General features: G+C 33.2%; 1 protein-coding gene and 1 long non-coding RNA gene across 3 annotated transcripts in view; one reads left to right on the top strand and one right to left on the bottom strand.

Annotated features, from left to right (window-relative positions):
• The window catches only part of LOC140063180 (monocyte to macrophage differentiation factor 2-like), a 54337-nt gene that overhangs the window by 24299 nt on the left and 16712 nt on the right, over positions 1–13326 (bottom strand). The window lies entirely within an intron of this gene.
• LOC140063165 (uncharacterized) lies at positions 7925–12658 on the top strand. The gene is made up of 6 exons (XR_011847579.1): positions 7925–8425; positions 10841–10889; positions 11800–11831; positions 12039–12070; positions 12282–12313; positions 12627–12658. It is a non-coding gene; the product is annotated as an uncharacterized lncRNA (long non-coding RNA).

Raw genomic sequence — 13326 nt, 5'->3', positions numbered from 1 at the left:
GTCTAATTTTGACGATTTTTTGAAGTTTTTCATCAAAAACACGCGCAAATTATCCAATTCTACGTGCTCGTGTGACGTGATTATAAGTCGAAATTGATTGAAAATTTATAAATTTACTAGAAAAGGCTGAAAAAATAAAAATCAAGCAAAAAAAAGATGTTTTTGCGCTACGTGCGCACGCGCGCGTAAAAAATTTGCGCACGCGTGGGAATTTTTGAAATGCTCAAAATGACATGAAACGCATAGAAAGTTGATTAGAAATTGATTTAACATATTTTGAAATTTTAAACGCGCGTGCGCGCGTAACTTTTTAAAACCATGCCATTTTTAATCCATAGAAAGTTAGCGCATGATATGACCTAAATTTTCACCAAGTTTCAATACAAAATGACTTTTGGTTTTTAATCTATGATCAATCATTGAAATTCATAAAATCGCGCGTAACTTACGCTGCGCGACTCAAAAATCAAAAAACAAAGTTTCTTGCACATCTACAGATATAGGTCAATCTTATGACAAAGTTATACAATCATTTGTTAGCCAGAATTAGAGATATGCTTGCAACAAAATTCGTGGAAAGAAAGAAGAAAAAAGAAAAAAAAGAAAAAAAATAAAAAAAAAAAGATCCTGACAATAACAAGGGGTTATCCGCCAAGTGCGGATAACCAACTAGACTTGAACTCGTCACTTTGACGAGTTAGTTATCCGCACGACAAACGCCACGCGCACGTCATACGTTGGAATTTTGCACACGGAAAAAGATTATGGCATTATGACCTGAACTGAAGAATATCATATGCTGTTAGTGCTGAATTCTGTCAATTTTGTGTCATATAGTATATACAGTGCAAACGGTATAATCTGTATACATGTTACATACAGTGTAGAATAGGTGACATTACGAGACCCCCCGTTTATTCTTATTTTTAACATGGCGACGGTATCAAAATGAAACACTAAGATAGCAATTTCGGAACGACATTATCTCAGCAACCATATATTAACGTGTAGAAGAAATTTGAATACGTAAAATATAGATGCGCGCCCTTTTAAATGTGATGAACTATTACGCAAAATATGAAAATACGCCTTTTTTTATTCAACTGGCCATATGATGACGTCAAAACATCCGATTGGCAAAATGTTTACATGAATTCGTATCTACAATCCCATAGCTTCCAGAAAACGTTTTAATCGTGATTATCACTTTTTATTCTGATGAGCTATAACAGATTGAAATTTACTGTAAAGATGAAAATAAGTGACCCACGTTATTTACAATTTTCGACATGATGACGTCATAAAAATTAAAATATTTTTAACTCATGCGAAAGATAGTTCATTCACCTAGACAATATAAACATCGGGGTGAAAATAAAAAACGGATAAGTGGAGATGCGCTCTATTAAATGTGATGCGCTATGACGAAAGATATAAAAATCCTATATTTTATATTCGCGTGGCCATACGATGACGTTATAATGTCCGATTAGCCATATTAATGCATGATTCCATATCTACAACTCATCAATTTCCAGAATATATAATTAAAAAAAAGTTCACCTCGTAGTTTAGAATCTATGAATGTTTAAAAAAAGGCATAATTTTGACGAATTTTGACAAATTTTTGAACTTTTTCATAAAAAACGCACGTAAATTATCCAATTGGATGTGCCCGTATGACGTAATTTTAGGTCAAAATTGTTCAAAAGTTGGTAAAATTACTAGAAAAGGCTGAAAAAACATAAATCACGATAAAAAAATATGTTTTTAACGCTACGTGTGCACCGCGTGCGTAAAAATTTTCGCGCGCGTGGGAATTTTTTACATGCTCAAAATGACATGAAACGCGTAGAAAGTTGATTAGAAATTGAAATTTCGCATTTTGAAATTTCAAACGCGCGTGCGCGCGTAACTTCGTGTGAAACATGCCATTTTTTTCTCACAGTCAGTTAGCGCAAGATATAACTTAATCTTTTGCTAAGTTTCAATTTAAATTGTTATATTGTTTTTGATCTATGTTAAATACGCGAAATTCATAAAAACGCGCGTAAGTCATGTTGCGCAACTCTGATGTCATTCACAATAGGAGGTGCACAATTTCACGTGAATGCCCACATGTTGACAAAGTTATAAAATGTTATGTTTACACGTTTTTGAGTTACGCGAGACACAAAATTGACAGAAAGAAAGAATAATACAGAAAAAAAAAAAAAAAAAAAAGATGATTTCATACAGTTACAAGGAGTTATCCGCTGAATGCGGATAACTAACTAGACATGAAACTCGTCACTTTGACGAGTTAGTTATCCGCACGACAAACGCCACGTTCACGTCATACATTGGACACAGAAAAAGATTATGGCATATTGACATGAACTGAAGAGTATAATATGTTGTTAGTGCTAAATGCTGTATATTTTGTGTCATATACTATTTACAGTATACATAGTATAATCTGTATACATATTAATACAGTGTAGGATAGGCGAAATTACGGGTCCCGTCATTTATTCCAATTTTTAACATGGTGACGGTATGAAAATGAAACACTGATATAGCAATTTCGGAAGGAAATTATCTCAGCAACAACATATTAACGTGTAGAAGAAATTTTAATACGTAAAATATTAATGCGCGCTCTTTTAAATGTAATGAACTATGACGCAAAATATGAAAATACGACTTTTTTTATTTAACTGGCCATATGATGACGTCACAACATCCAATTTGCCAAATTTTTACATGATTTTGTATCTACAATCCAATAGCTTCCAGAAAACGTTTTAATCGTGATTATCACATTTTATTCTTACGAGCTATAACAGATTAAAATGTTCTGTAAAGATGAAATTAATGCCACATGTAATTTAAATTTTTAGGCATGATGACGTCATAATCATTAAAATATTTTTAACTCATGCGAAAGATAGTTGATTGACCTAGACAATATCAAAATCGGGGTGAAAATGGAAAATGGATAAGTGGAGATGCGCTCTATTAAATGTGATGAGCTATGACGAAAGATACAAAAATCCTCAATTTTATATTCGCGTGGCCATACGATGACGTTAAAATGTCCGGTTAGCCATATTAATACATGATCCGATATCTACAACTCATCAACTTCCGGAATATGTCATCCACAAAAAGTTGACCGTGTAGTTTAGAAATTACGACTGTTTAAAAAAAGGCATAATTTTGACAAATTTTTGTACTTTTTCATCAAAAACGAGCGCAAGTTGTCCAATTCGACGTGCTCGTATGACGTAACTTTAAGTCGAAAGTGATTAAAAGTTGGTAAAATTACTATAAAAGACTGGAAAAACATAAATCACTCGAAAAAAACATGTTTTTAATGCTACGTGCGCACCGCACACGTCAAAATGTGCGCACGCGTGGGAATTTTTTACATGCTTAAAATGACATGAAACGCGTAGAAAGTTGATTAGAAATTAATTTTGCGCATTTTGAAATTTTAAATGCGCGTGCACGCGTAACTTTTTGTAAAACATGCCATTTTTAGTGCACTAACAGTTTGCCCTTGATATGACTTAAATTTTCATAAAGGGTAAACAAAAAATTACTCTTGGTTTTTAAGCTATGATCAATCATTAAAAATCATAAAATCGCGCGCAAGTCACGTTGCGCAACTCTGACGTCATTCAAAATAGGAGATGCACAACTTCACGTAAATGCCCACATGTTGTCAAAGTTATAAAATGTTACGTTTACACATTTTAGAGAAACGTGACTCACAAAAAAATGGGAAAGAAATAAGAACTAGACATGAAACTCGTCACTTTGACGAGTTAGTTATCCGCTCGACAAACGCCACGTGCACGTCATACGTTACAATATCGCGCACAGAAAAATATTAAGGCATTATGACCTGAACTGAAGAATATGATATGTTGTTATTTCTGAATTCTGTTATTTTGTGTCATATAGTATACACAGTACAATCTGTATACATATCACAAACAGTGTAAAATAGGTGAAATTACGGGACCCGTATTTTATTGTAATTTTTAACATCTTGACGGTTTCAAAATGAAATGCAAAAGTAGAAATTTCAGAATGAAATTATCTCAGCAACAACATATTAACGTGTAGAAGAAATTGGAATACGTGAAATATTGATGCGCGCTCTTTTAAATGTAATGAAATATAACGCAAAAGATGAAAATACGACTTTTTGTATTTAACTGGCCATATGGTAACGTCACAACATTCGATTGGCAAAATTTCACATGATTTTGTATCTACTATACAATAGCTTCCTGAAAACGTTTTAATCGTGATTATCACATTTTATTCTTACGAGCTATAACAGATTAAAATTTACTGTAAAGATGAAATTAATGACCAATGTAATTTAAATTTTTAGGCATGATGACGTTAAAAAAATTGAAAAATTTTTAATTCATGCAAAAGATAGTTGATTGACCTAGAATATATTAAAATCGGGGTGAAAATGGACAACGAATAAGTGGAGATGCGCTCTATTAAATGTGATGAGCTATGACGAAAGAGACAAAAATCCTATATTTTATATTCGCGTGGCCATACGATGACGTCACAATGTCCGGTTAGCCATATTAATGCATGATTCGATATCTACAACTCATCAACTTCCAGAATATGTAATTTAAAAAAAGTTCTCCATGTAGTTTAGAATCTATGACTGTTTAAAAATAGGCATAATTTTGACGAATTTTTGAACTTTTTCACCAGAAACGCGTGCAAATTATTTAATTCGACGTGCTCGTATGACGTAATTTTAAGTCGAAATTGTTTAAAAGTTGGTAACATTACTATAAAAGGCTGAAAAAACATAAATCACGCGAAAAAAATATGTTTTTAACGCTACGTGTGTACCGCGTGCGTAAAAAGTTTCACGCGCGTGGGAATTTTTGACATGCTCAAAATGACATGAAACGCATAGAAAGTTGATTAGAAGTTGATTTTTCGCACTCTAAAATTTTAAACGCGCGTGCGCGCGTAACTTTTTGTTAAACATGCTATTTTTAATCCATAGAAAGTTTGCGCTTGATGTGACTTAAATTTTCACAAAGTGTCAAAACAAAATTATGTTTCGTTTTTAGTCTATGATCAATCATTGAAATTCATAAAATCGCGCGTAAGTCACGTTGCGCAACTCTGACGTCATTCAAAAATAGGAGGTGCACAAGTTCACGTAAATGTCGATATGTTGACAAAGTTACGATATGTTCTGTTTACAAGTTTTAGAGAAACGCGACGCACAAAAATGACAGAAGGAAAGAAGTACTAGACATGAAACTCGTCACTTTGACGAGTTAGTTATCCGCACCACGACAAACGCCACGTGCACGTCATACGTTGGAATATTGCACACAGATAAAGATTATGGCATTATGACAAGAACTGAAGAATAAGATATGCTGTTAGTGCTGAATTCTGTCAATTTTGTGTCATATAGTATATACATGCAAACATTATAATCTGTATACATATTACATACAGTGTAGAATAGGTGAAATTACGGGACCCGCCATTTATTCCAATTTTTAACATGGCGACGGTATCAAAATGAAACACTTAGATAGCAATTTCAGAAGGAAATTATCTCAGGAAAAACATATTAACGTGTAGAAGAAATTTGAATACGTAAAATATAGATGTGCACCCTTTTAAATGTGATGAACTATTACGCAAAATATGAAAATACGACTTTTTTTATTCAACTGGCCATATGATGACGTCACAACATTCGATTGGCACAATTTTCACATGATTTTGTATCTACTATACAATAGCATCCTGTAAATGTTTTAATTGTGATTATCACATTTTATTCTTACGAGCTATAACAGATTAAAATTTACTGTAAAGATGAAATTAATGACCAACGTAATTTAAATTTTTAGGCATGATGACGTTAAACAAATTAAAAAATTCTTAATTCATGCAAAAGATAGTTGATTGACCTAGAATATATTAAAATCGGGGTGAAAATGGACAAAAAATAAGTGGAGATGCGCTCTATTAAATGTGATGAGCTATTACGAAAGAGACAAAAATCCTATATTTTATATTCGCGTGGCCATACGATGACGTCACAATGTTCGGTTAGCCATATTAATGCATGATTCGATATCTACAACTCATCAACTTCCAGAATATGTAATTAAAAAAAAGTTCTCCATGTAGTTTAGAATCTATGACTGTTTAAAAATAGGCATAATTTTGACGAATTTTGGAACTTTTTCACCAAAAACGCGTGCAAATTATCTAATTCGACGTGCTCGTATGACGTAATTTTAAGTCGAAATTGTTTAAAAGTTGGTAACATTACTAGAAAAGGCTGAAAAAACATAAATCATGCAAAAAAAATATGTTTTTAACGCTTCGTGTGCACCGCGTGCGTAAAAATTTTCGCGCGCGTGGGAATTTTTGACATGCTCAAAATGACATGAAACGCATAGAAAGTTGATTAGAAGTTGATTTTTCCCATAGTAAAATTTTAAACGCGCGTGCGCGCGTAACTTTTTGTGAAACATGCTATTTTTAATCCATAGAAAGTTTGCGCTTGATATGACTTAAATTTTCACAAAGTGTCAAAACAAAATTATGTTTGGTTTTTAGTCTATGATCAATCATTGAAATTCATAAAATCGCGCATAAGTCACGTTGCGCAACTCTGACGTCATTCAAAAATAGGAGGTGCACAAGTTCACGTAAATGTCGATATGTTGAGAAAGTTACGATATGTTCTGTTTACACGTTTTAGAGAAACACGACGCACAAAAATGACAGAAGGAAAGAAGTATAATACAGAAAAAAAAAAAAAATATGATGAAACAGGACGATTACAAGGAGTTATCCGCTACTAAGCGGATAACTAATAATACAGAAAAAAAAAAATATTGATCCACTACAATCACAAGGAGTTATCCGCTACTAAGCGGATAACTAACTAGATTTGAACTCGTCACTACGGACGAGTTAGGTTATCCGCAGAGCAAAAGCCACGTGCACGTCATGCGTTAGAATATTGCGCAGGGAAAACATTATGCCATTGAAAAAATGTTAGTGCGCTCTCTATTTTACGTCACGTCTAAGTATACACAGTATACACTATATATTGTATACGTACTACATACAGTGAAGAATAGGTGAAAATAAGTGACCCAAGTTATTGACGCTTTTGGACATGATGACGTCATCACAATTTTTAAAATGGCAAATCATGTGAAAGATAATTGATTGACCTAGACAATATAAAGAAATGGGGGAAAATGGAATGCGGATAAGTAGAGATGCGCTCTATTAAATGTGATGCGCTATGACGAAAGAGACAAAAATCCTATATTTTATATTTGAGTGGCCATACGATGACGTCACAATGTCCGGTTAGCCATATTGATTGATGATTCAATATCTACAACTTATCAGAATCTGTAATTTTAAAAAAGTTTACCACGTAGTTTAGAATCTATGACAGTTTTAAAAAAGGCATAATTTTCATGAATTTTTTAACTTTTTCATCAAAAACGCGCGCAAATTGTTCAATTCTACGTGCTCGTATGACGTGATTTCAAGTTGAAATTGTTTGAAAGTTGGTAAAATTACTAGAAAAGGCTGGAAAAACATAAATCACGCGAAAAAATCATATTTTTGCGCTACATGCGCACGCGCGCGTAAAATAATTGCGCGTGCGTGGGAATTTTTGAAATGCTCAAAATGACCTGAAACGCGTAGAAAGTTGATTAGAAATTGATTTTTGCGCAACCTGCCATTTTTAATCTACAGAAAGTTTGCGCTTTATATGACTTATATTTTCACCAAGTTTCAATACAAAATGACTTTTGGTTTTTAATCTATGATCAATAATTGAAATTCATAAAATCGCGCGTAACTAACGCTGCGCGACTCGAAATTTGAAAAAAAAAGTTTCTTGCACATCTACAGATATAGGGCAATCTTTTGACAAAGTTATACAATCTTCTGTTGGCTAGAATTAGAGATACGCTGCCCACAAAAAATGGGAGAGAAGTGTGGAAAGAAAGAAATAAATACTAGATTTGAACTCGTCACTACGGACGAGTTAGGTTATCCGCAGCGCACGTCATACGTTAGAATATTGCGCACAGAAAAACGATTATGCCATCCATTGAAAAAATGTTTATGCGCTCTCTACTTTTATGGTGAAAGTGTGGTGAATTGTGTCTGGGCCTACAGCATTTATGTTACTTTTGGCGACGATTGCGTGCCATATTAGTAAAGAACAACGTGGTTACACCTCCATGTTGGATTTGTAATATTATAGCCTAGTATTGCTCCCGATATTGCTTTGCAATTTTATATTGTTAAAACGAACATATAGCCTATATTAAAAAAGTTTAAACACAATTGTGTTAAATATAATAGTTAGAAATAGGTAAGATATATTTTGATTAATTTGGATTGTTGATTTGTAATATTTAATTGTTTTTGTGTTTGCCATAAAAATGAAATGGCCTAGCCTAGGCCCTAGGCAGGCCTAGCTAGGTTAGGCCTAGCCGTGTCCCGGATTACCTCTTCAGGAAGGCCTAGACCTAGCCTAGGTTTAGTTGTACAGTACTGTAGTAGAGGCATAGTGACGCTAGCCTAGTTCCATTTTGCATCTGGCTTATAACTATATATTAATCGCCGTGGTTAGGATTCCGGCACCGGAACTCAACTGCCCAGCGTTAGGGAATCCGGCACGCGATTGCGCATGCCCAGAGTGAGGTAATCGGCGACTCTCTATATACTCGATCCATCTACAGACTAAACAGCGATGGATTAATAGCTGCGCCACGGCGAACTAGCCTAGGCATAGATGCCTACCAGCTAAAAATGTGACCAGGGGCCTATTTATTTCGCAATTAAAAAAGTGGTTGCTTCATGACTAGTTTTATGATTTTTCAAGTACAAAATAAAAGATTTCATATAACGCATTATACTGTAATAACATGCGTATGTTATGCGCGATTTGAACGATTTGCGCAATTTGAAATTGCGCAAAAAAAATCCTTGCGCAATTTGAATTGAAACATGTGTTTCAAATTGCGCAAGCAACGTATTAAATTGCGCAAGTAATCTGCAAATTGCGCAAGGTTTTTCGACAGATTGTGAAATCATGCACACCCATATTTATATAGTAATTTCTAAGAATGATTCAAAATTAAAGATAAATATCGCATTTCCTTATTTTAGTAGTGCAAATATTGTTATAAGTTAGCATACCGTCGAAGAACCGACGAAGGAAAACGAAGCGGTGGTGTTCCACCAGGCGGGCGCGGCGCGGGCGGTCGGCTATACTACTCTAGCCTAGCTAGGGTCTGGACTACTGATACTGACTAGGTTACATGGCCTAGCTTATTAAACTAATATTAAAAACTTAAAAAGTGAGTATTAAACATTATCTTCATTGAAATGGTCTTATTTATATAATAAAATACTAAATTTTAAACTCCTCTGCCTAGGCCTAGCCATGTATGGGAAAATTTACAGTTCGTTTTCAAATTGCGCAAAGGTGTCATATTGCGCAAGAACTATCTTGCGCAATTTACAAATTGTGCAGCGCAATTTAAAATTGCGCAAAGATTTTCTTGCGCAATTTGAAATTGCGCAAGTTGATTGCGCAATTTGAAATTGCGCAAAAAAATCCTTGCGCAATTTTAAATTGCGCAAGAATTCTTTGCGCAATTTCAAATTGCGCAAGGATTTTTTTGCGCAATTTTAAATTGCGCAAATCGTTCAAATCGCGCATAACACGTATACCATGGAGGTACCCTCCATGCGTATAAGTTGATTTGTTGACGGCAGCCGCCGCGCGGATATGATGTGAAAAAAACAGAACCGTTTGGGAAGTCGGGGTCGCTACGCTATTCACTTTGTCTAATAAAATTACAGCATTACGATTCTTTGATAGATAGGCTGATTCTTAGCAATATCATAATAATTATTTTAACGCGTGGCGTAGTGGTATTTTAATTATTAATTCATATGGCCTAGGCTAGGCCAAGTTTCATCCATCGCTCTCTCGCTCGCGCAACGACTAACTATAGGCAATAGGAGGCTACAGTAAATTCCTATAATAACACTCCGACTCTCTCGGTGGTGTGGTGCGCGGTAAAGTGCAAAGCTATAATTAATTCGCTCTGGGCATGCGCAATAGCGTGTCGGATTCCCTAACGCTGGGCAGTTGAGTTCCGGTGCCGGAATCCTAACCACGGCGTATATTAATTCCTAATTTGTTAACAAACTTTATCTTGAATACCATGCCTTAAAATTAAATACCGGTATAATATAGCCTACTCTACTTAGCATTGTTAGCAAGCTGAGTCTGCTTTTTGCGAAGTTCTCTTCTATGCCTACTACTAGCCTAGGCCTCCTAGCTAGGGGCTAGGCCTAGTTTTTAGTTGTATCAGTTCCTAAAGAGTTGGAAGAGATACATGTACAGTAATAACATTATTGTTTCTACAGTACTTCATAATCTCTAGAATATCGTAAATAGTGAACATAAAATAAATAATTTGTAGAGATGATTTATGTTCTCATGATTGGGAGTGAAGTGTTGCCTGTTATTTTGTAGGCATTTATACTATTATGAAACATTTACATAATTCAAATTTTATTGTTTGTGATCAAACTATTAAATGAAATTACCATTGAGACAACATGTCGGCCCCAATTAGCTGGCCCATAGCCAAAGTCATTTTAAGAAAATTTCCTAATTTTTCAGACATTGATTAAGAAGTTTGTTGATTTGGAAAAAGTGTTAATGTTGTTTATTGCCATTATCAATGTTTTTCCTTGTATTTTTTAGATTGTAATTGTTTTTTATTAACAGAAGATTTACAGTTTCAGCTACAGCTGTGAGTATTAGTAGGGCAATTCCACAATTTTTTTTTTGGATTTTGAAAATTTTTAACTTTTAGCAGTCTTAACATGTTTGATATCAAACTAAAGCTAATGTTATATACTTTCAGGATATTTAAGTGGTAAAAAAAAAATGAGATATATACAGACATATTTCCATTTAAAATAATGATATTTAGAAAACTTAAAAAATAAAACAATATGAGGTTTACTTAAATCCTATAACAGACAACTAAATCCTAATTTATACATGTCATTTCTTTTTAGAATTAAAGAACTAAATATATTGTTTGAGATTTTGTTTAAAAAAATTGAATTAATCAACATAGAAATATTAAGGAGGGGCCAACATAATTATTAATAATTTTGTCGGGTTGTTACCAAAAAACATTTTTTTAATTTAAGAACCATGTACCTTCTAGACAATTATAATATTTTCCAAACTATTAAAAATTATAGCTTTACATACACTCATAAGGTTACTTTTTTTTAAAACCTTATTTTTACATTTTTATATGATATTAAAAAGTGTCTGGTTGTTACCGAGTTAGTCACAGACTGACATGTCAGTCTGTGACCAGTGTTATTACAGTAAGCTAAACCAGCATTTTTACATTAAAATTTATTTCAATATGCTTTAAAATCAATAATCAAAATATATAGTATATAGTTTAAAAAAATTGAATTAATCAACATAGAAATATTAGAGAGGGGCCAACATTTATTAATGATTTTGTCGGATTGTTACCGAAAAACAACATTTATTTTTAAATTTAAGAACCATGCACCTTCTTGACAATTATAATATTTTCCAAACTATTAAAAATTATAGTTTTACATATACTCATGAAAAAAATGTTAATGTTGTTTATTGCCATTATCAATGTTTTTCCTTGTTTTTTTTAGATTGTAGAAAATATACAGTTTGAGCTACAGCTGTGAGTATTAGTAGATTATCTGTTAAACAGAGAAAACATATTTTCCTTACTTTGTGAACTGTTGCCTGCCCTAATCAGCCGTTTCATACCCAAAGACATTTTGAGGAAATTTCTTAATTTTTCAGACATTGATTAAGAAGCGTGTTGATTTGGAAAAAGTGTTAATGTTTATTACAATTATCAATGTTTTTCCTTGTTTTTTTTTAGATTGTAGAAAATATAGAGTTTCAGCTAAAACTGTGAGTATCAGTAGATTATCTGTTAAACGGAGAAAACATATTTTCCTTACTTTGTGAAATGTTGCCTGCCCTAATCAGCCGTCTCATACCCAAAGTCATTTTGAGGAAATTTCTTAATTTTTCAGACATTGAATAGGAAGCTTGTTGATTTGGAAAAAGTGTTAATGTTGTTTATTACCATTATCAATGTTTTTCCTTGTTTTTTTTTTAGATTGTAGAAAATATACAGTTTGAGCTACAGCTGTGAGTATTAGTAGATTATCTGTTAAACGGAGAAAACATATTTTTCTTACTTTGTGAACTGTTGCCTGTTATTTTGTAGACATTTTGTATTATGAAACATTTACATAATTCAGATTTTATTGTTTGTGAATAAGATATTAAATGAAAGTAGTATTGAGACAACATGTAGACCCCAATCAGCCGGCCCATACCCAAAGTTATTTTGAGGAAATTTCTTAATTTTTCAGACATTGATTAAGAAGCTTGTTGATTTGGAAAAAGTGTTAATGTTGTTTATTACCATTATCAATGTTTTTCCTTGTTTTTTTTTTAGATTGTAGAAAATATACAGTTTCAGCTACAGCTGTGAGTATCAGTAGATTATCTGTTAAACGGAGAAAACATATTTTCCTTACTTTGTGAACTGTTGCCTGCCCTAATCAGCCGTCTCATACCCAAAGTCATTTTGAGGAAATTTCTTAATTTTTCAGACATTGATTAAGAAGCGTGTTGATTTGGAAAAAGTGTTAATGTTGTTTATTACCATTATCAATGTTTTTCCTTGTTTTTTTTTAGATTGTAGAAAATATACAGTTTGAGCTACAGCTGTGAGTATCAGTAGATTATCTGTTAAACGGAGAAAACATATTTTCCTTACTTTGTGAACTGTTGCCTGCCCTAATCAGCCGTCTCATACCCAAAGTCATTTTGAGGAAATTTCTTAATTTTTCAGACATTGATTAAGAAGCGTGTTGATTTGGAAAAAGTGTTAATGTTGTTTATTACAATTATCAATGTTTTTCCTTGTATTTTTTTAGATTGTAGAAAATATACAGTTTGAGCTACAGCTGTGAGTATTAGTAGATTATCTGTTAAACGGAGAAAACATATTTTTCTTACTTTGTGAACTATTGCCGGTTATTTTGTAGACATTTTGTATTATGAAACATTTACATAATTCAGATTTTATTGTTTGTAATCAAACAATTAAATGAAATTACCATTGAGACAACATGTAGGCCACAATCAGCCGG

The sequence above is a fragment of the Antedon mediterranea genome, chromosome 1 (genome assembly GCF_964355755.1).
Source record: "Antedon mediterranea chromosome 1, ecAntMedi1.1, whole genome shotgun sequence".
Taxonomy (NCBI): Eukaryota; Metazoa; Echinodermata; class Crinoidea; order Comatulida; family Antedonidae; genus Antedon; species Antedon mediterranea.
The sequence above is the reverse complement of the archived record's forward strand: the minus strand, read 5'-3'. Positions and strand labels throughout refer to the sequence as shown.